This window comes from Pinus tabuliformis, chromosome 6 (assembly GCF_031772625.1).
Source record: "Pinus tabuliformis cultivar Carrire ecotype Pingquan chromosome 6, CPIR1, whole genome shotgun sequence".
NCBI classification, from domain to species: domain Eukaryota; kingdom Viridiplantae; phylum Streptophyta; class Pinopsida; order Pinales; family Pinaceae; genus Pinus; species Pinus tabuliformis.
The window spans coordinates 1,338,557,359-1,338,580,734 of NC_142292.1; positions in this window are offsets into that span (position 1 = coordinate 1,338,557,359).

Genomic DNA, 23,376 nt, shown 5'->3' on the forward strand with positions numbered 1-23,376 from the left:
TCAACACCTTGTTCACTGGATCACTCCAACTGATGGTAGTGTTAAAAGTCCACCCATAGAGTGCCTCAAACAGACTCGTCCTCAAATATTCTTGATACACATTTTTGTAACAAAACTCAACCAATGGAAGTTACTCCTCCCATATCCTCTGCTAATGCATCATGTACATCCTTAGCATGTTCTCCAATATTGTTGACCATCTCTGTCCATCCATCTGTCTACAGATGATAAACTTTGTTGAAGGCCAAATCTTTACCTAAACCTGCAAATAAGTCCTTCCAAAACATGGAATTGAACTTAGCATCCCTGCCTGGCATAATATTCCTTGTAACACCATTCAACCTCAGTGTATCTTAGTTGAATACCTATGCTACATCATTAATTGAATAAGTAGTCTTTATTGGATAAAGTGTGTTACCTTTGTCAACTTGTCCACCACAACCATGATGGAATCATGCTGTTCAGATTTCCTTGGTAAACTTGTAGTGAAATCCATGGAAATGGCCTCCCATTTCCACTTTGGAATTGGAATCGGATGTAGTAATCCAACTGGATGCTTACATTTTTATTTTACCTGTTAACAATCTAGGCATATAGCCTCAAAATTTGCCATTTTCTTCTTCAAATTCCACCAATAATAAAATTTCTTCACCATTGTCAATGTCTTTTGATATCCTGGGTGGCATAAATATGGCTTTGCATGGAATTATCATATGATACTCTTCTTGAGCTCACTTTCATTCAACACATAGATCATGTCTCTAAATCTCACCAATCCATCCACTATGAGATGATAGTTCACATCCTGATCACATGTACCTTGTTGTAACCTGTGCATAATATCCATGTACCTATCATCCTTCTGACCTTCCTGTAGTATCTGGTCTTGTAAATATGTCCCATAAGAACTTGTAGCTATAATGTGATTTACTTGTACTCTCTTGCTAAGAGAATTTGCAACACTATTCTCTTTACCATTAATATACCCGATTTTGAAGTCCAGCTCACTTATGGTGGCCAACCATATTGGTTGCTTGACATTCATATTTGGTTGCTAAAATAGATATCTCAATTCATTTTGATCGCTCATCAATACAAACCTCCTGCCAAGAAGATAGTGCCTCCACATCCTCAAGGCATGAACAATTGCTGCCAACTCATGGTCACGTGTAACATTATTCTCCTCATGCTCATTCGGTTTCCTTTATTCATAGGATACTACTTATCCTTCCTGAATTAGGACTCTGCCAAGTCCTCTCTTTCAATCATCTGTACTTACCAAAAAATATTTGTCCAGATCTGCAATCTTTAAAATTGGATCATTTTCCCATAAGTACTTGAACTACTCAAAACTAGCTACACTTCTGTCGATGAAAATTTCTTACCTTTCCTCTACAATGGTGTAATGGGATAGGCAATCCAAGATAATTTCCTGATGAACCTCCTATAATAACCTTCTAACCCCATGAATGATCTTACCTCATCCACATTTCTAGGAGCTTCTCATTCCCTCATAGCTTTTATGTTTTCTAGATCCACTGCTATGCCTTCCTTGGAAACAACATGTCCCAAGTAATGTACCTTTTTCTAAAAGAAATTTCATTTTCTAATCTTGGCATACAATTGATGCTCTCTTAGGAATCTCAATATTGCTGCTAAGTTTTCAACATGATTTTCCTCATTCTTGGAGTATACCAATATATCATCAATGAATACAATAACAAACTTTTCCAGATAAGGATGCAATACACAATTCATGAAGCATATAAAACTAGTTGGAGAATTAGTAAAACCAAATGGAACTACAACAAGCTCATAATTCCCATACCTTGTTCGGAAAGAAATCTTGTAGATGTCGTCTTCTCTAATACGTACATGATGATATCTGTATCTCAAGTCAATCTTCAAAAACACTACTACTTCCTTCAGTTGGTCAAATAAATTATCAATCATTGGAAACAGACACTTATCCTTGTTTGTTACCTTGTTAAAATTCCTATAATCAATGCATAACATGAGAGTACCATCTTTCTTATTCATAGACAACACTAGTGCACCCCAATGAAACACACTTCGCCTAATGTATCCCTTGTCAAACATTTGCTTTAGATGGAACTTAAGATCTACTAACTCTAGTGTGGTCATCCTGTATGGTTACTTTGATGTTGGTATTGCCCCTAGTACCAAATCAATATAAAATTCCACTTCCTTGTGAGGTGACAACTCTGAAATCCCTACCGAGAACACATCCTGAAGCTGCTGTAAAATCAGATACCTCCTCAAGGAATCCATGTCCTTAATTTCCTTCCCTTTATCACTAGAAATATGAACTGCAAACAACACACACCCTTTTATATGATTGTGCTTTGGCTGCATAGCTGTCACCATTCTAATCGATGTAGATTTCTTCTTACCCTGCAAAATTATTTGTTCCCCATTTTCAACCAAGCACTCGATAGCCTTGTCATATAAATCCACCTTATTCCTATGAAGATATAGCCAATCCATACACAAGAACATAATATATGATCCCAACGGAAGTACAATTAGATGTGTTGATGTAGGCATACCATTCAACTAAAATGCATGAGGTCTTACCCAACGATGAACTCTCTTGTTAGTACTTATAGTCAACTGCACTAACCAAGACTCTACATGCACTTCTTTATTCAAACCATACTTATCCACTACGTCACAATTAACATAACTATAATTAGATCCCGGGTCAATCAAAATAAAATAAATTCATCACAAAGCTAACCTTCCATATCAATAATAGACGCCTGGTGATATTCCTTCCTATTGTCTAGCATTGCATTGGTCTGAAGAATACTTTGTCCAACATCCCTAACTGTCTACGTGTCCTGTGCACTATAAATCTGAGGCCTACCACCGTGATTCTATGAACAATCTCTTCGGTGATGCTCTCCTCCACAAGTCCTGAGACCGAAATCCCTATCCTCTATCATATGCATTGAAATTCTTAGGCAATGTTTCATTCTCTTTGTTACCTGTGTCTAGAGGTCTTGTTTGCTTCTTATCCCATTTTCCTTTATTCTTCTCATTACCATTCAAAATCTTCTCAGCCTCATATCTACACTTTGATTTCTCATAAATGCTTTAACTTCCTCAAGGATTCCTCCAATGATATAGGCTCATCAAACTCAACCCTATCCTTGAATTATACCTGTAACCCACTGATGAATATTTGAATCTTTGCTTTCTCCTCCTTGAGATAACGTACATACCTCAATAACTACAAGAATATACTATTCTACTCCACATCATTCATAGATCCCATCTTCAGCTCATAGAAATCATTTTCCCTTTCATCATAGTATCTCTCTGATAAATACTTCTTCCGAAAAAGTCTCCTAAAGTCACTCCAAGTTAACTCCTATTAGATGAAAACCTCTGACATCCTTTACATCTTCCCATGAGATGTCTTATTTACCTTTAAGGTGAATGTATTTATTTCGGCCTTCAGCTCTCTGAGTAATCACGAAATCTAAAGAACTTATTCATCTCAAGAAACCATGCTTTTGCATCTCGTGACTTCTTCATTTCCCCATCAAATGTAGGTGGCTTTTATTTTTTGAACTAATCTGGAAAATATCCCCTATCACTCTTATATGGATGATAATGATGAGGACCATGATACATGTCTAAACCAGAACTAGAGTAAAGACTATGTCCACTGCCTCGCCTATCAGGTGTATCCAATAATTTTCCATCTCTAACCATGTCATCTCGATCTAGCCTATGCCCACCATGTGACCTGCTACCACATGCTCCATTAGTCATATCCTCGTGCCCATGACTGATTCTAAGTGGTCCTTGTCTCTGCAAATATGACAAGCTCTGAATAATACCTACATTAACCTCTGCTTGTGTTATGAAACCAGCTCACAAAAAGATAGAAAAGAGAGATCCACGCCTTAGAATTCAGCCTCTTCGAGGGGGCAACCTCCTTTACATTACATAAATGAACAATTCTTGGATGATACAAATGAAAAAACCTCCTTTCTATATATAGGAGTCTAAGGAGTCACAATATAATCAAGCCGACCTAACAATAATAATATAAAGCCACAAAAATAACAATAGAGGGATTCTATGGGGCACATAAATAACAATATGGGGGTAATAGGGGCACAACAATATAAATAAGGGGTATAACTACAATAGTAATGGGGTAATCACTAGTATTATAGGGACCCAACATGCCCCTCTCCTTCAAAAAAGTGTTTTCCTCAACGCTTGAGTAGTTCTGGATACTTCTGCATAAAATTCTCATCCTCCCATGTGGAATCTTCAGCGGATAAGTTCTTCCACTTGATAAGATACTCTGAAATTGATCGATTTCGTAGCTGTCGAGTTCTTGTTTCTGTGACTGCTTCCGGTTCCAATATAATTTTTCCTTCCTCGTCAAGTTCTGGCAATATTGTTTGAATTGGGAGCTTGTCACCTATAACCTTCTTTAAACATGAAACATGGAAAACTGGGTGCAATCGAGAAGCTGCAGGAAGCTCCAATTTGTATGCCATAGTACCAATCTTTTGCAACACCTTGTACGGACCATAATACTTTGGTGATAATTTATTATCCTTCTTAGCTTGCTTTAGGGACATTTGCTTATATGGTTGTAGCCGTAGGAATACCCAATCACCTACATCAAAACTTCTTTCACTGCGATGTTGATCTGCCTGTTGTTTCATTCTATTTTGTGCCAACACGAGGTTATCCTTTAAGAGTTGGAGGACTTGTTGTTGATGTTCGATGTGATGTTCCACTGCCTGAACCTTAGAATTTTCTCTTAAATATGATGTGATGGATGGTGGTTGATACCCATAAAGTGCCATAAATGGGGTCATTTTTGTTGCTGTATGGAAGGAAGTGTTATACCACCATTCAGCCAGAGGCAACCATTTGACCCATTGTGTCTGTTTATCAGATACAAAGCAACGAAGATATCCTTCCAAACATTTGTTTACTATCTCAGTTTGCCCATCAGATTGAGGATGATAAGATGAGCTATGAGCTAACTGAGTACCAAGACAAGAAAATAATTCTGTCCAAAAATTTCCAGTGAAAATGGGATCTCTGTCACTTACAATAATCTTTGGGTTTCCATGTAGCTTTTGAACTGTTTCCATAAATGCAGTAGAAACTGTACTGGCTTTAAATGGATGTGATAATGCACAAAAGTGTGCATACTTGGTAAGTCTGTCAACTACCACCATGATGACACTCTTTCCCTCAGACTTGGGTAAACCTGTGATAAAATCCATTGAAACCTCCTCCCAACGTTGGCTTGGAATGGATAAAGGTTGTAATAGACCCGGTGTCTTAATTTTTCAACTTTATTTTGTTGGCAAACCAAACATTCTGCCACAAACTTTTGAATATCTGATTTAAGGCCATCCCAAAAAAATTCCTTCTTAACCCTGTGGTAAGTTTTTAAAAATCCTGAGTGCCCTCCTAAGGGAGAAGTGTGCAATTCCATAAGAATCTTTTGTTTTAGCTGGGAATTCTTACAGAGGTATAAGCGATCTTTGTACCATAACGAATCATTTTTCCAGCTAAATGTATCAGAAGTACTGGAATCTTGTTGTAGCTTTCGAATAAGTGCCCACACTTCTTCGTCATTCTTCCATTCCTCCCTTGCTTCGTTTATCCAATCTGGTTGGATAATAGAAATGGCACACAACAATGCTTCCACATCCTCATCCTTTCTTGAGAGTGCATCTGCCACCACATTTTGCTTCCCTTTTTTGTAGATGATTTCAAAGTCATAACCCAACATCTTTGTGACCCACTTTTGTTGCTCTTCAGAGGATAATCTTTGTTCTAAAAAGTATTTAAGGCTATCATGATCCGTTTTTACCTTGAAGTGTCTTCCCATTAGGTAGGTCGCCATTTCTTAAGTGCATGGAGTATTGCCAACATTTCCTTCTCATAAATAGCTTTGCTTAAAAACTTTCCCTTGATTGGACGACTTTCAAAAGCAATGGGTCTTTCATCTTGCATTAGAACAACACCAATTCCATTTCCTGAAGCATCACATTCCACAATAAAGGTTTTTGTGAAGTCCGGTGTAGCTAAGACCGGTGCTTGGCACATTGCCTCTTTAAGATGTTCAAAGGCCTTTGTTGCTTCCGGAGTCCATGAAAATGAATCTTTCTTCAATAATGTTGTTAGAGGTGCTGCTATTCTCCCATAATTCTTAACAAACTTGCGATAATACCCTGTCAACCCAAGAAATCCTCGCAGATGCTTTATGGATGTGGGGATTTTCCATTCCTTAATGGCTTTAATTTTGCTAGGGTCTACCTTAACTCCTTCATGAGATACAATATGACCCAAATATTCCACCTCCTGGACTCCAAAGAAACATTTGGATCTTTTTGCATATAATTGTTTCTCCTCCAATAGTTGTAGCACCCTGTCAACATGTTCAACATGATCCTTCCAAGACTTGCTGTAGATTAGTATATCATCAAAAAATACTAACACAAATTTTCTAAGGAATGGTTTGAAAATTGAATTCATCAAACCTTGAAATGTTGAAGGTGCATTGGTAAGGCCAAAAGGCATGACCAAAAATTCATAATGACCCTCATGAGTTCTAAATGCCGTTTTCGGAATGTCTTCAATCTTCATTCTGATTTGATGATATCCCGAACGAAGATCCAACTTGGTGAAGTAAATTGATCCATGCAATTCATCCAGTAATTCATCAATAACAGGAATGGGGAACTTATCTTTAATAGTGAGCTTGTTGAGCTCCCTATAATCCGGACACATGCGCCATGATCCATCCTTCTTGTGCACCAATACTACTGGAGCTGAGAAAGAACTTTGACTCGGTTGAATTATACCAGCCTCTAGCATTTCTGCAACCATACGTTCAATTTCACTTTTTTGGACATAGGGATATCTGTACGGCCTGATGTTTGGAGGAACACTTCCTGGAATCAGATGAATAGCATGATCATGATCACGCATAGGTGGGAGACCTTTGGGAGTCTCAAATACCTTGGAATGATTGTCCAGGACTTTTGGAGATCTGGAGAAATAGATGATTCCAATGTGGAAACATCTAGCGAACATAATTGTGCAATTACACCTCTTTGCTCCTTTTTAAGAAGCTTTGTCATGCCATTAGAGCTGATTATCTTTCCTGGTTTCCCTGCAATACCCCTTAATTCAACTTCCTTTCCTTCCGTAGAAAATTTGATGAAAAGTTCTTGAAAATTAAAAGCTATTGTACCCAAGGATTGTAGCCATTGGACTCCTAGTACAACATCAGCACCTCCCATTGGAATGGAAAGCATTGGGCTAGTCAATACATATTCTCCCATGGATAGCTTGATATTATGGCACTTTCCAGAGCAATTTATTGTTCCTCCATTTGCAATCATCACTTGACACTCTGGTGCTGGATATAGGAAGCAATTCAATTCTTTTGCTACCCTACAATGAATAAAATTGTGGGTGCTTCCTGAATCAATCAACACTATTACCTTTTTCTTCTTGATTTGTCCTTCTATCTTGATGGTTTGAGGAGTGGTAATTCCCGCCAATGCATTACAAGATATGGTCGGATTTATTTGTTCTTCATCTAGGCTTTGTTCCTGGAGTATATCTTCTTCTTTTGACCTTTCTTGCTCCTTTTCTTCTTCCTCTTCACAATCTATGTAGAATAATTTCTTCTCAGCACACTTATGACCTTTAGTGTATTTGCTATCACAACTGTAACAAAGCCCTTTTGCTCTTTTTTCTTCCAATTGTTGTGGTGTCAACCTTATAGGTTGTGGAAGACTAGGGCAACAACACTTCCGTCTTTATAGTTGTGAGTGGTATGCTTCCTGGTTGCCATAATTTTGCTTTCCATTTTTCTTGCTAACCTGAATGCCTTCTCTAATGAATCAGGTTCCCAAAGGCGAACATCATGTTGGATATTATCCTTTAAAGACCCTATGAACACATCAATCCTATGCTCCTCTGGAATATCTTTTACCCTTATGTTCAATTTTTGGAACTCCTCAATGTGCTCCATTACTGAACCCTTTTGTTTGAGACTTATCAATTGGCTAAAAAAAGTGTTGCTTTTTGTATCTTCATAATGTGCTATCAATTCTTCCGTAAAAATTGCCCAAGTGATAAATTGTTTACGAGAGCAAAGCCATTGATACCATACAAACTGATTTGGTTCCAAATATACAGTTGCCATACGTACCTTTTGTGTGTTTTGCACATTATTGAGATCGAAGAATTGCTCCATCTGTAATATCCATGTGGCGGGATCCTTGCCATCAAACTTCCTCATATCGATTTTTGGAATATGGTGATTCTTCGATCCAACATTAGCGTCTATGGAATCATGATTAACATTTCTTTTGTTCTCATCATGAGTTTCCTTTACTACCTTTTCACCATTAGTGACCCTTTCTTGTAGCAACTTCTTCAATTCTTCCATGTCTGTCTTCAAATCTATCTTCAAATCTGCCATCGAATCCTCCATCTTAGCTTCCATGCCCTTTATCTTAGATTCCACGCCATTTATCTTAGATTCCACACCACTTATCTTAGCTTCTGTTAGCTTTTGTGAGCGTGACATTTGTTGCACTTGTTCTTGTAATTTTGATATATCATGTAGCATTTCTTCCTCTTCTTCATGAGTCATGCTAGAGCTTTCAGGTTCCTTACTAGGTGTTTGCATTTTCTTTCCTCGGGGCATCAGTTACCGATAATAATGCTTTACTATGCCCTTTGAATTCCGTTAAACCAAGCTTACACAAAAATTTAAAAAAAAACTACACACCTTTTTTCACTTTATAGAAGCCTGATATTGAATCTGATGTATCTCTGTAATTTCGGATCATCCAGTTTTGAAATTGCTACCTGTAGTAGCCTTCTTCGTCCTCTTTCCAATGCCACAAGTCTGAGCCAAATTGGATTCTCCAAGGAAGAGTTATGTGAAATCTCCCACAATGACTTTCTTTTAGACTGGTTCAGTAGAGCGAACTTGTATGACGTGCCACGAGTCACTGTTTCAACCTTTGAATCTGAAACACACGCACAAGAAACTACAGTCCGTCCTCTTTCTGTACCTTTTTATGAAATTTCAATCCGATCCCCAAAGAGAAAGTTATGACGATTTTCCCCAGGTCACTTGTTTTGAATGTAATTCAAGAGTCTGCAAAAAGACCAACTTCCTCAGATAATATCTCCGCAAATATCACGCGAAAGGCTCTGAAATTCGGACCCAAGGTTCAGCGCGATCTCTTCTCAAATGGGTTTTTTTTGCGACTTCTGAAATGTCACAGACAAAAAGTTATAGCGAAAATGCGACGATGACCTGTTTGGAGCAGCGAAACCCTAGAATCCAAAGCTCTGATACCAAATGTTATGAAACCAGCTCACAAAAAGATAGAAAAGAGAGATCCACGCCTTAGAATTCAGCCTCTTCAAGGGGGCAACCTCCTTTACATTACATAAATGAACAATTCTTGGATGATACAAATGACAAAACCTCCTTTCTATATATAGGAGTCTAAGGAGTCACAATATAATCCAGCCGACCTAACAATAATAATATAAAGCCACAAAAATAACAATAGAGGGATTCTATGGGGCACAGAAATAACAATATGGGGGTAATAGGGGCACAACAATATAAATAAGGGGTATAACTACAATAGTAATGGGGTAATCACTAGTATTATAGGGACCCAACAACTTGTTTCTCTTATGCTCTAGAAATTCTCTCTTTTGATTGAATGATTCGGTCATTATCTTCTTTGTAACTTCTTTTATCTACCTTCAAACTTATCATATTTTCTTCTAAGTGAGGGAAGTACTCTCACCATCTTGTTCATCTAATCTATAGGGACAATCTTGTGAACTGTAATCTACCATCTTTCTAGTCATCTTTGATTTTCTCTTCCTACAAGGTATATCATGTCATATAACCCAAAACATAAACAAACCAACATACTTCAGTTTAGTTCATGGGAGGATATCTCGTATGTTAGATCAACCAGATTATCAAATACATGTATAATCATAATCATCATATTATATAGACATAATCTCAATCAGCATCCTAGCTACCATGCCTGATCCTAACACTACAACACCGACTAGGTACCATGCATGCATAACGAACATATGTATGACATAAATGCATAACAATACATACACAATCAACATACATTCATGAAAACACATATTAAAAACAACATCATCAACTTCGACATGACATCAAAATGGCAACCATCACCACCACCATGCATACACAAGAAGCACATAGACCAAAAGCACAAGGACAAGTATGCAACCGACATGTACACACAAAAAAAATTTCATCCAAGGAAAATGGAAACCAGACATCACCAAAGGAGAATGGAAACTAGACATCAACCAAGGAGAATGTAACCATGCTTCAATACCACTCTATGGTATGGGATATCACCCAAAGAGAACATAACTGTGTCTTTGATACTACTCTATAGTATCAGATATCACCCAAAGAGAACGCAACCATGCTCTGATACCACTCTTAATATCCTCCTCCCACATTTACACATGCTAACTGGTCCACCAGGGTAAACATGTGACGAAGACCAAGACAAGACCAATCTGACCTTCCTCTGGAGCTACAAAATCTTCAGGAGACAACCAATCCTTCCAGGTGCCCAACCCCTAAGACAACTTGATGTTTTGCTGATCTAGACCCCTATTCACTCCCATGATAAGCCTTGCATGAAACTAATACCATCTAGTTGCTACCACAACAAGGCATCCATGTGATTGTGGCCTTTTTTAGGTAGTTCTGTGCTAGCAGCCATAGATTCTGTGCCACTTTTTTAGGGGTAGGACTCAAGCCACTACCCAAAACTTCATGAAAATCCCAGAAAAGATAATTAACACTAAGACAAGGTTAATAATGCAAAAAAATTGACCAAGGACTTGATCTAACCCCTACTAGCCATGGAATGCATTTGTAAAACATATCGTAAACATGAAATCTATAGGTCATAACAATAGATATGAACATAGGGATCTCATACTTATCTAAGAATCATCAAGCAGGATTGGTATCTCCTCCCAATAAATGAATTATTATCTATTAGTTCATCAATTCATCGTTATTTCATATAATAACCAAAACATGATGAGAAACATACATCAATATTATCATAAAACATGCTCATAACCATGAAATAACCAGATATATATCAATAATGAAACAAATATTAAATCCACATAATAAAAAACAAATTTAATCATGAAATACAAAATGAGAATATGTTCTTATTAACATATGCAAATCAAACCAACTAATAAACTTCCACTTACCACTTGACCATAGATTGCATTGAACCAAATATCTCTTTCAGCCAATCAACCTCACACCATATTCCAAGCATGAATTTGGGAACTCATGGAATAAACCAAGAACACCCAACCAGGGCTTCGAGAGGCTAAACCACCTCAACATGTCAACCATTGATTTTGTTTCATTGTCGAACATCATTGACCATCACCGAATCAGTCTCTACCCAAGCTATCTAAGGATCTAGAGTGTTTTTCCAACTAAGGCTTCCCGGACTAGTAGCTCAACGCACAACTGTTGTTGGGATCCAGAGCGATTGTCCAACTAGGGCTTCCAGGACTAGTAATTTTACCCACCAAAGGCTCCTGATCATTTTTCCAACCAAGGATTCTATGACTATTAACTCAACTCAACTTGTTACAGGGATTCCAGAGCATTTTTCCAGTGAAGGCTCCAGGAACTAGTAACTCAACCCACAACCATAGGAGCATGAGAACCAACTAGGAATCAAATATTAAACACACAACACCAAGGCTGTCTAGGAAATGACAAGTAGGAAAAACCACTTTCAATAGAGTCAATCCTCCATTCCAATGACAAATCATGACCAAGAAACCACATGCATGAGCCATGCATGTCGAAACTAGAAAGGAACTCATATATGAAATTCAGTACTTGCAATAAAAACCTGTTGTAGTTGATGATCTCAATGTCCTCTTGTGCTTTCCTTTTCCTCTTCACTCCAAATGTCAGGTATGCCCCATTCCTTCAAGAGTGCTCCAAGAAAGCTCTAAATGTATAAGAGTATGAGAGAGAGAATAGAAGAGACAGCTCCAAGCTAAAATTGACAAAACATTGAACCAAAAAAAATCCTACGAACTGATCCTCAAAACCCCTTTTATCATTGAGACCTCTATTTTCTTCATTTTTTCCATTATTTTCCTTCATTTTCCTCCTCACATGCAACCCATGAACTTTCACCTTCCTTTTCCCTTATTTTCCATTATTTTCATAAACAAAATTCCAATAAATGCCTTACACATTTCCAAAACCTTTGCGATTGCCTTTGCCAATTTACATAGCCATTAATTAATCACAAGTGATCCCCATCAGTTTGTTTTTTTACACAACATTCAGCTTAGAATATGTGTCCCATGACGTTGGTTATTATTTTTCCTTTATTAACTTTATTACATGGATTTTGACAAGGGATTTTACACTTTATCTACAGTAAACTAAGTGATTTACCTCTATATTGAAAATCATAATGGATAAGTCTTATTCCAACCCCAAAAAAATCATTCAAAATGAACATGTAATGACAAAACATGAAATATTAGGAGAATTTCAAGTTAAAAAATGATCACGAAAATATAAAATATACTAAAAAAATCAAATTTAAAAGAACTAGTAGGATTTAGGATGATGTTGTCATCCCCAAGGGTAAATATATTTGGAGTGAAAAGAAGAAATATATATATTTTTTAGTCATATTTTTGACTGATCGCCTTATAGGTTTACTCAAATTTAAAATGTGGGCACTAATTGGAAGTAGGATTAGATTCCACATCCAATAATTACTCACTCTATGTACTTTTGAGCAGACCCACAGAAAGCAAAATTGAAGATACATGAAAAAACGTTTTTTGTCATGTATATTACATTTTTCTAGCGTGTGTCTACATAAATGGATTTCAAGTGTGTTCTCATTAGATGGAGATCATATTTTTCATCTATAGAGTACCCACACTTGGAATTTGAGTAAACGGATAATGAAACAAGTCAGAAATACAATTAAAAAGAGTAATTTTCATTATTTTCATTTAAAAATTGATAGTTCTTATTTCATAACTTCGACTATGATTTTATTATTTTTCTTAGGGTGCTCCACTTATTTCAAACATTCATTAACCTTATTTGTTGGCTATTCATTCGATTATTCTTCCTAAAAGGTTCAAAATTAGATTCTTGATTTCCTAGGTGTTAAATCTTGTTTCTTTCATTTTCATCCTCATAACTTTACATTGGTAGGTTTGAAAATCTCATAATGTTGGCCATTCTGGTGGAAATTGAAAGGTTTCTAAATTAGAGAGATCCATTGAATCTCATATGATTATTCTGCAACTAACTTTTAAAAGTTTGCAAAATTTAGTTTTTAGATTTCATGGGCATTGGTTCTTGCAGTTGATCACTATCTCCAGGAGACAACAATGTCCAAAGGGGTGTAAATTATCCAAAATTCATGTCTCTCCCAAACAGGTGCAATGTATCATCATCAAAAAGGTATTCCTCATCATTAAACATTCTACGTTGGCTCAAACAAGTGTCTAATCAACATCAAATTTGATATCCCATCATGTATGCAACATCCTAGCTCCAAAAATGTCATGTCCCTTGTCCAATGTGTAAAAAAATGCATCATGAAGTGTGGCAAGTTCTCTCATTTTCAGACACTAATTATCAAGGCTATACTTTTTCTTGTAACCTTAGAGAAAACCTCTAGCTAAAAAGAGGTCAGTGCCTAGGAAACCTATGCAGAAAAGCATAAAAAATCTTTGTTTGTCATCCTATATATGGTTTCCGAGAGATTTCTCATATAAATTTAATGTGTGGGTAACTATTGACGAAATGATATATCCGCTCAAGATGGCCATGCTATTTGCGAATATGACTTTTTGAAGTTGCAGTAAGGGTGAAAGAAAGAGAAAGAGGAAGTCTCAATGTGTAAGGTTGTAGTGACAAAATATTTCACACCAAAACTTAGAATAAATCATGAAAGGCTCAAGAAGCTGAATGATGAAAATTTTGAGTGTAATTTGAGGTTTCTTTAATAAAAATTGTTTTCTTAAAGGGGTGTGACCCAGGTTCAAAGTTAATTAGCCAAACAGATCCCTACACTACTGGCCCTTTCGGCATCAGCCCGTGGTGCGCGGACTGAAGTCTCACCCAAAGCAGTATGGGGGAATGCTGGAACCAAGTTTCTAAGTTACACTGCATTTCTTACTTATCTTCTTACAATTGTTAGTTAATTTCGTGTAATAGATACCTTATCTCACATTTACTTGATAACCACAATCATATAAGTTCACGCACCATATAAATAGTGAAAATGCAATTTATACCCAATACATTCAATGCACAAAACAGGAAGAAGACACACAGAAAAGATATGAAACGTCTCTTTATTACTTCTCCAACAATTACAAACTCAACTCGCCCTACGCACTCAGCTACAGGGGTCTGCGCTCTCAGCTACAGACTACTAGACCTTTGCGGACTCAGCTGCAGAGCCTTCTCCTACTCTACAACCCAAGAGTTGACTCTACACTTAGATAAGACTCAATTCTTCATCCTTCATTCATGACTTCATTCTCTCTTTTTTACAAATTAGAGCCTTACTCTATTTATACAATCCCATGGTCCATAGACCATCGGTAGAGTCTCTAAAGGCAACATCACATTTTAAAAATGAGGGTAGACAACCCTATCACTCATTTACAAGCTCGCCACAAAACACAGAGTCTTTACATCAGATTTAGTTAAAAATCTGGGCTTTAAGCCCAAAAATTTCCCTTGGGGGATCTCATGCCCACCAGGCCCCCAACACAAACATCATGACTGGCCCTCAAGTCACCATGTCAGTGTGGAGATCTTCGTGCGGAGACCTCCCAACTCTGCTCGGGCCGTTGCAACATCGGCAACGCATTGAGCGACTGCCTGTTGTACCTTCTAGATGCATTGTTCAGAGACTGTTGTACTTGAACTTCTTCCCTGCACCTGGTTATAGTCCCACGCCTCCTTTCAGTTGCTTGGAGCACTAATACTGTGATTCGGTTAGCTAGTCAGATAGTCGGGCCACCTGTGTATGGCTTCAACTGACTGCCATTCATGTTTCCTGGGAAAGGTTCTCCATTTAACTTTCCCAACTACACTGCACCTCTGTCTGTGACCTCCTTAATAACATACGGTCATAGCCAATGAACTCTGACTTTTCCATGGAATCTATCAAACTTACTATCATACATTAACACAAAATCATTCACCTTGAAGGTGCACAACTTAATATGTCGATCGTGCCAGGCCTTTTCGCTTTGTTTTTGTACCTGTTGGTGAAAGTGAGACAAAAATTGTTCTTCCTTGAGTTCCTCCAACTATGCAAGCCTCTTCTCTAGGGATCCACAGTCTATCACACCTGTGAGTGTTGTTATGCGTAGACTAGGCACGATGTATTCCATCAGCATTACGGCTTCCGCTCCATAAACTGGCCGGAAAGGTGTCTGCCCGTTATTTTTTTGCATGTCATCCTATAAGCCCATAATATTGCAGGTACGTGCAAGTCCTAATCACTTTGCTACGTGTTGCATACTTTGGTCAGCGCAGTCTTCAGTACTTTGTTAAATGCTTCTACTCTCCCATTAGGTTGTGGGTGTTACAGTGTGCTTTTTTGATGATACAAATGAAACTCTTCTGTCAGCGCGCTGATCATCTCGTTCAGGAAATTTGTACCATGATCGCTCATCAATATCTTTGAACATCCAAGTCATGTCAATACATGTTCAAATAGAAAATTTGCGGTCGTCGTGGCTATGCAATACTTTACCGGTTGCACTTCTATCCAACGAGTCAGGTACTTTGTCACAGTGATAATATATCTTGCGCCCGTTTTTCCTTGAGGTTTGATAGATCCTACAAATTAGATTGCCCACTTTTCAAAGGGCTGCAGCATCATTTGCCGGTTAAAAGGCATCTTGTCCCTCCGCGATGGTTTACCTATTCTTTGACATACATCACATGCCTTGCATTGTGATTTTGAATCCTGATGAATGGTCGACCACCACAACCCTACGCAGAGAATCTTCTGTACGGTCGCTCTCCCTATATAATGTCCTCCCGCAGTGCCCCCATGAGCGTCCGGGACGATATTGCTTCGTTCAAATTTAGGTACATACCTTCGTAGTATCTCATCATTCCCCATCTTATATAGGTGCCCCACAATGACAAAGAAATTTGTTGCGCGCACCACTAGTTCCTTCTTCTGCTGGATGGAGTACTCTTTTGGCGTAGTTCCAGTCGTAAGAAAGTGGATTATATCTTCAAAATGTCCATCTGCTATGTGCACAACAAAGAGTTGTGTATCAGGTAATCCTTCCTCCAGACTAGTAAGTTCCTCTCCTGTCTCAATTCACGTCAAGTGATCTGGTCCTGCGTTCAATCATCCAAGTTTCACAACATCTTCAAAATCATATTCTTGGAACAATAAGAGCCATCTACATATGCGGCTCCGCAACATAGTCTTATTGATCAAGTATTTCAATGCAGAATGATTTGTATACATTTTGAAGTGTCCCCCTAGCAAGTAGTGTCGATATTAGTGCATACACCATAGCTAGTCCCTCGTGTCCAGTGGTGAAATAATTCTTCTTTTCTTTAGATAATTTGCGACTTGCGAATGCTATAGGGTGATCTAAGCCTTCTCCACCCTCCTGTGTTAATACTGCACCTATGGATATACTCGACGCATCAACATGGACATGAAACTCTTCCTCCCAGTTTGGGAAGACCAAGATTGGTGCAGTGACCATCTTTTCTTTCAATACATCCAAGCTTTTCTTACAATCATCGTTCCAGCGAAACATGACATATTTTTTCAACAGAATTTCCATTGGTGTGGTGATCTAGGCATAACTTTTGATGAACTTCATGTAGTACCTCGTATGTCCTAGAGTAGTGTGCAACTATTTCACACTTCGCGACACTTCCAAATTCAGAATCACTGTAATCTTCATAGGATCTACCATTAGTCCCTGTCTGCAAACCACATGTCCCAAGAGGTTCCCAAAAGGAATGAGGAATGTACACTTCTTGAGGTTAAGTGCAATTTGGTATCTTCGAAAGTTATCCAGCATCAAGAGAAAGCTTGCTACATGGTGCTTAACTAGCCCAAATACAGTCCAATCATCAAAATAAACCTCAAGTAACTTGTGAATATATTCCTTCAACGCTGCAACAACCACGCACGGAAAGATGGCTGGTGCATTTTTTAACCCAAACGGCATGACAGTGTATTGAAAGAAACCCCACTCAGCCGCGAAGGTTGTATTTCTCCTATCCTCGGGCGCTATTTTGATCTGGTGGTACCCTGAGAACCCATCACTAAAAGAATATGCTTCCTGCCCAATGACATTGTCCAACACCCCATCTGTGAACAGAGTTTGGAATGGATAATGTACACAAGAGTCATTCAATTTTATGAGATCCACGCATATTCTTATTTCATCCTTCTGCTCCTTTTCCTACACCACCATTGGACTTACCCAATCAGATTCTTCCACTAGCACAATGATTCCTGCTGCGAGTATTTTGTATAGTTCTATGAAGACCTTCTCCTCGTATTTCAAATTTATGTGCTAAGGAGTTTGTTTAACTGGCTTCACGTTGGGTTTTAAAGTGATCCTCATCATTCCTAAATCTTCGATGATTCCCTCTAAATCTGTAAACTTGGTTGGGAATAAGTCCTGGTACTCATGGAGTAACTCAGCGACCTTATCCACCATCGCATCATCCTAGTAGTCACCGAGCGTTACAAACTTAGGTTCAGACTTTGTACCAATGTTCACCTACTTCATTTTTATCGGCACGGTTATGTCAAGGTTCTCAATCTATGGTCCTTGAACCTCATGATGGCCTTCAATTTTTGGAATGTTAATTTTCCTCGGATCTTCATCTTCTTGTTCAGCAATTTCATTATAACATTCCAACATGCAGCTTAGTTAAGTATCCCATTCAGGTTGAATCGATTCTACCGGCTCCTATGGTATCCTAAAGATAGTTGCTTTTACCTCATGTAGCACTTCATTAATGTTTTCCCACCATCTATCCTCAAAATTAAAGGTCATCATGAACCATTCACGTAGGATGTCACATTCACTTGTCGCATGGCAGAGCTCCGTTTCTATATACCAATTCATGGGTACAACATCTAGGGTATGACAGAACAGGTGCACCCACTCAGGTTGTGGCTTTTCTCCATAGACCTTCATCCACTTGCCCAAGTGTGCGTGTAGATTATCCCGTCCATCATACTCGTCTGTTAGTTGCATCTTAGGCTTCCCAAACCATGTGGGCATCATTCTCTTGCATTCGTGCCAGTCGTCAAAGCTGCCTTTGTGCGTACCCCACCACCTCGCAAGCGTAGAGCATAATACCCAATTCAAGGCCTGGAAATGTTGCTTTTCTGACACCTCCCTTTCAAAATTATCTAGGAAGTTATCTACCTTAGTTAACCCATCATAAGTAGGCAGATCCATCACTTTCGCCGATACGTAGCGTAGCTATCTTGTCATCATATTACAGTTCAGGGTGGTTACCATGTGTATCTGGTTCTTCCATCGCTCTATCTCCTCATCAAAATCTGACGTACAAGAGCTTTCGCACTCCCATGAGATCCGTCCATCCATGGTGGGATTTACACAATCTTGCTCTTGTGTGGTTATTTTATAGATGTAGTACAAATCATCATCACTTTCATAGTTGCGCACTGGCTTTGTATAGCGCGATCCTTCAACGGGGTCGTAGGGTATAACTACGCGCAGAGACTTCTTCTCGAAAATCATCTTGCGCCTCTTCAGATAAATCACCTTGTTCATGTCACTGGCCCCATCAATTCCTAAGAGTGCAGGGTAGGGATTGCTGTCATCAACAATCTCTATTACTTCAGAGTCTACTAGCGTGCTTGCTCCCTCAATATCCATAGTGATTCCTTTTAATCGCCCCATTGGTATTATTTTCTTCTCATTCGCCATTCACAGCTGAATAGGGACCATTGTAGCGTAGGTTTCCCCATGTGCTTCCATGTCTGCTTCGGCAGAACATTCACGTCTGATCCTAAATCTAGAATTACTTGGTCCATCTCATATTCTCCAATTTGCACAGTTAACCTCATTTCTCTTCCCGTCCTCATCTTATTCTTTCCAATCTTCCTAAATACGTGCGGTTCTCCTAGCGCAGTCCCAGCGCATCTGTTAATGAGTTCCTGTAGTCCCTTTATAGCCTTACTATCACGCAGTAGCTTCATGCATGTTTCCAGGAACATCCTAAGCATAAATGGGCCCATTTTCAGCTCTGGTCAATCTTTGCTTCTTGAAGTGGAGGCATCAGCGAAGCTCTTCTTAGCTTCCATGAAGGTTTCCTTAACGTGCTCCAAATCATACTTCGCTTCTTTCGTCAGAGCCTTGCGAACCCAAGTACTATCTTCGAGTTGTTTTCCTTTATCATCTCCCATCGCGATCCCACTTTGAAGAAAAATGTTCACATTTAGATCTTCGTCACGTGGGTAAAACCTCATCATCTACAAGTTTTGATTCGAGGGACGCGGTAGTGCTCCCTTGTTGCATATCCTAATTATCAGCGTAGGACAATATTCCATCTCATATCAAACAAGGTACAATACGGACATGATGGACACATTGGGTTCGTACAGTCATGGGCATAATGTGTTGGCCCTCCAAAATTGTAGCGTATTAGCTGTCTGCGGCCTCTTGCAGGTCCTCCTCCACCTCAGCCTCGTTTGTGCCCCTGAAATCCTATTCGCACCACTCTAGCATTCTAGTCTAGGTGTTGCATTTTGGTTTGAACTCTGTAAGTGGTTTTTCTATCCATCATTAGCTCATAGCTTCTACAAGTGTGCTCATCGTGCCCCACTGACCAACAAAAATTATAGAACAATTGCTGCGAATTTTCTGTATACTTCTATAACAAATGGCAGTTGTCCATACCGTGTTTCCCTCCTATTTGACAAATTGCGTAGAACAAAGTAGGTGTTGTAGTAGGTCCTGCTTTTGCTTCTGGCCTTAACGACATCAGTCCTCCTCGTGCGAGGTAACTTGCAAACACTAGGTAATGGTCCTTATCATGACCCTAGCCCATTCATTTTACACACCACACCTCTTTGCACACTTCTGGTCGAGCTGTCATGTCCTGTTTCAGGCTCTGCATCTCAAGGCATAAGTTTTTCAACTACATGTGGATCCGCTGAACTCCCAAGTTAGGATCCTGCATCGGGGTCTCATGTAGCCTCATTTAAATCTCTAAGGCCTTTGCCTGAGCTGTTAACTTCTGCTGCGATCGTGCGCTACTTAAATGTGGCATTAACAATGCTACAAACCATTTGCGATGTTGTCCTTCTGTTAGATTCATATTAGCTTTGCGAATCATGCACTTCAATCTCTGATCCAACTCCCAAGGAGTTTCGCCTGGTAGGATCATGATTTCTTTGAACCCAATGAGTGACTATGCTTCAGACATCATCCTGATAAATTCTTTGTTTAGTGCTGCTTGGATATCTGCGATTCCTGCATTTGGATTATCATCGGAATGCTTAATATACAAGGTCAACACGTGGTCCTACAGGGCGCTAACCAGTGTCACTTTTTTTATATTGTCATTTGTAACTCCTTGCACTTCCCATACAGCTTTTATGACAAACCAAAATTGGTCCGGATCCTCATTTCCTACTCCCTTGAACACAGGAAACTTTATCGTGCTTGCCATATTGACTCGCGATGGTGGCAGAGGTGGTATGGGTGAAGATGGAGGTGAAGGCGATGAAGCTGGTGGCAGTGTTGGTGGGGGTAGTGTGCATGGAATTATTTTCCTTATCAGATGGGTTGCACTTTGCGGAGAGACTTTCGCGAGCTCTTCCTCATCCCCTCGTGGAGGTGAAATCAAAGGGCTATTTTCTGGTCCCTTACTTCCTTCGTTTCTGTAGGTTTTTCACTTCCCATAGCTCCGAACATCAAGGTAATTGCATAACCCTATTTTCACACAATAGCATTTTAATCCAAGTATTCAGAGACTTTATGTACTTACCTTATGGTCCTTTGAGAAAGTGTTGCTCTGCCTCACTGTAGCTAACTCAACTATCTACCGCGAACTCAATAATGAATCCTCCTATAATCTCATTGAGCAAGTGATCAATAGCACACACGACCTTATCCTCTGATGCTTCCAATTTGTGCACCAACTCTAGTGTCCACACAATAGGATCATCGAGCTTCCACCTTCCTTGGCTATCTGCTAGATTTGTGATCCACTCGTAAAACTTAGTAGGGAAAGATGTGAAAAATATCTCGTGGATTTCTGTGTACAGGTAGCAATCTAACCACTCTTCTTTTCTCAGTCATGGATTCTTGTTCTCCTATGCCACAAACTCATGAATCATCGTATCCAACCAACCTTCAATTTCCTTCTTAGTTGGATTCTAATGATGCAACATGAGACATATCTATACAGATTCTGGTCCTGGCAACATAACCATTTGTTGGCTTGATGGGGCCTGACCTAGGTTCAAAGTTAATTAGCCAAACAAATCCCTACACTACTGGCCCTTTCGGCATTAGCTCGTGGTGCACAGACTGAAGTCTCACCCAAAGTAGTATGGGGGGATGCTAGAACCAAGTTTCCACACCTTGGAGATGTCTGAGGGATCGATTTAGTCCAATTGTGAATACCTTTGTGTAGGTTACTTTGCATACTATCCTGACCTGCGAGACCTTCACGATCAGTTATAACCGCCTTCTCATAGCCCTAACCAGGGGCTGAGATGATTTTGCGTTTGCTAGGGTAGCAATCTGCACTATTTCCCCAAGTTACACCATGTTTCTTACTTATATTCTTACAATTGTTAGTGAAATTTGTGTAACAGATACCTTATCTCACATTTACTTAATCAACATAATCATATAAGTTCCTGGACCATATAAATAGTGAAAATGCAATTTATACCCAATACATTTGATGCGGAAAACAGGATAAAGATAAACTTCTCTTTATTACTTCCCCAATGGTTATAGACTCTACTCACCCTGTGCACTTAGCTGCAGGGGTCTGCGCACTCAGTTGTGGACTACTAGGCCTCTGAACACATGGCTGCAGAGCCTTCTCCTACTCTATGACCCAAGACTGGACTCTACACTTAGATGAGACTCAATTCTTCATCCTTCATTCATGACTTCCTTCTCTCTTTTTTACAACTTAGAGCCTCGCTCTATTTATACAATCCCATGGTCTACGGACCATGGGTAGATATCTAAAGCCTACATTACATTACAAAAATGAGGGCGACAACCATGTGACTCATTTACAATCTTGCACTCCACGCCCACAAAACACAGAGTCTTTACATCGCATTTAGTCAAAATTTGGGCTTTAATCCCGAAAATTCCCCTTAGGGGATCTTGTGGCCAACAAACATATACAGGTACTCTAAGCTATTATAGAAAAACTAAATTTTTTTATTAGAAGGAACCAACAACTTCTTTACACATTTTCAAAAGAAGAACAACATAAAATGATTAACAGTGAAAGAAATAACATATCATGCTTAGTAGATAGTTGGAATCATCCAAAAAATCTCTCATTGCTTCTCCAAGGAAACCTTGTACGTTACACAACCAAAATTCTCTCTCCGAGGACAAAATTTAGAACACCAAAATTGGTCCCTTCATGTCTTTTTAAAGAAAATTTATACTAAATAAAGTTAAAAAAACGATTAACTATCAAAGTAATTCAAAACTATATCTAACTTATTTGGTCCTTATGAGGACTTAAGAGATTAAACTAAAAAACTAAACTATTTTAACTTTAAAATTACCAAATGTCATATTTCCTCAAAACTTAAAATCAATGCATTGTTATCACTAAATAACTTGAGACACCTGTGCAGACTTGCTTGATGAAGCTCCAGGTTCCGCAACTCAAACTTTTAATTACAACATTTCTTCTACACTTCTAAGTCAGGGGTTGAAGAATGTACTAGTCTATTGTAGGCCATTCTTAGATTTGTTAACCTGTTTTAGGTTGGATTCTCATAAAACATGGTTTTAATTAACCACAACAATTGAAAATCCCTCTATAAATAGTTCACAATTGTTGTTCCTTTCAGAATTATAGTTCTTTCATGAGAAGCATTAATTTTAATTTTGGCCTCTACCAACAAGGTTTCCTATGTTTCCCAAAGGAGGATATTTCCCTGT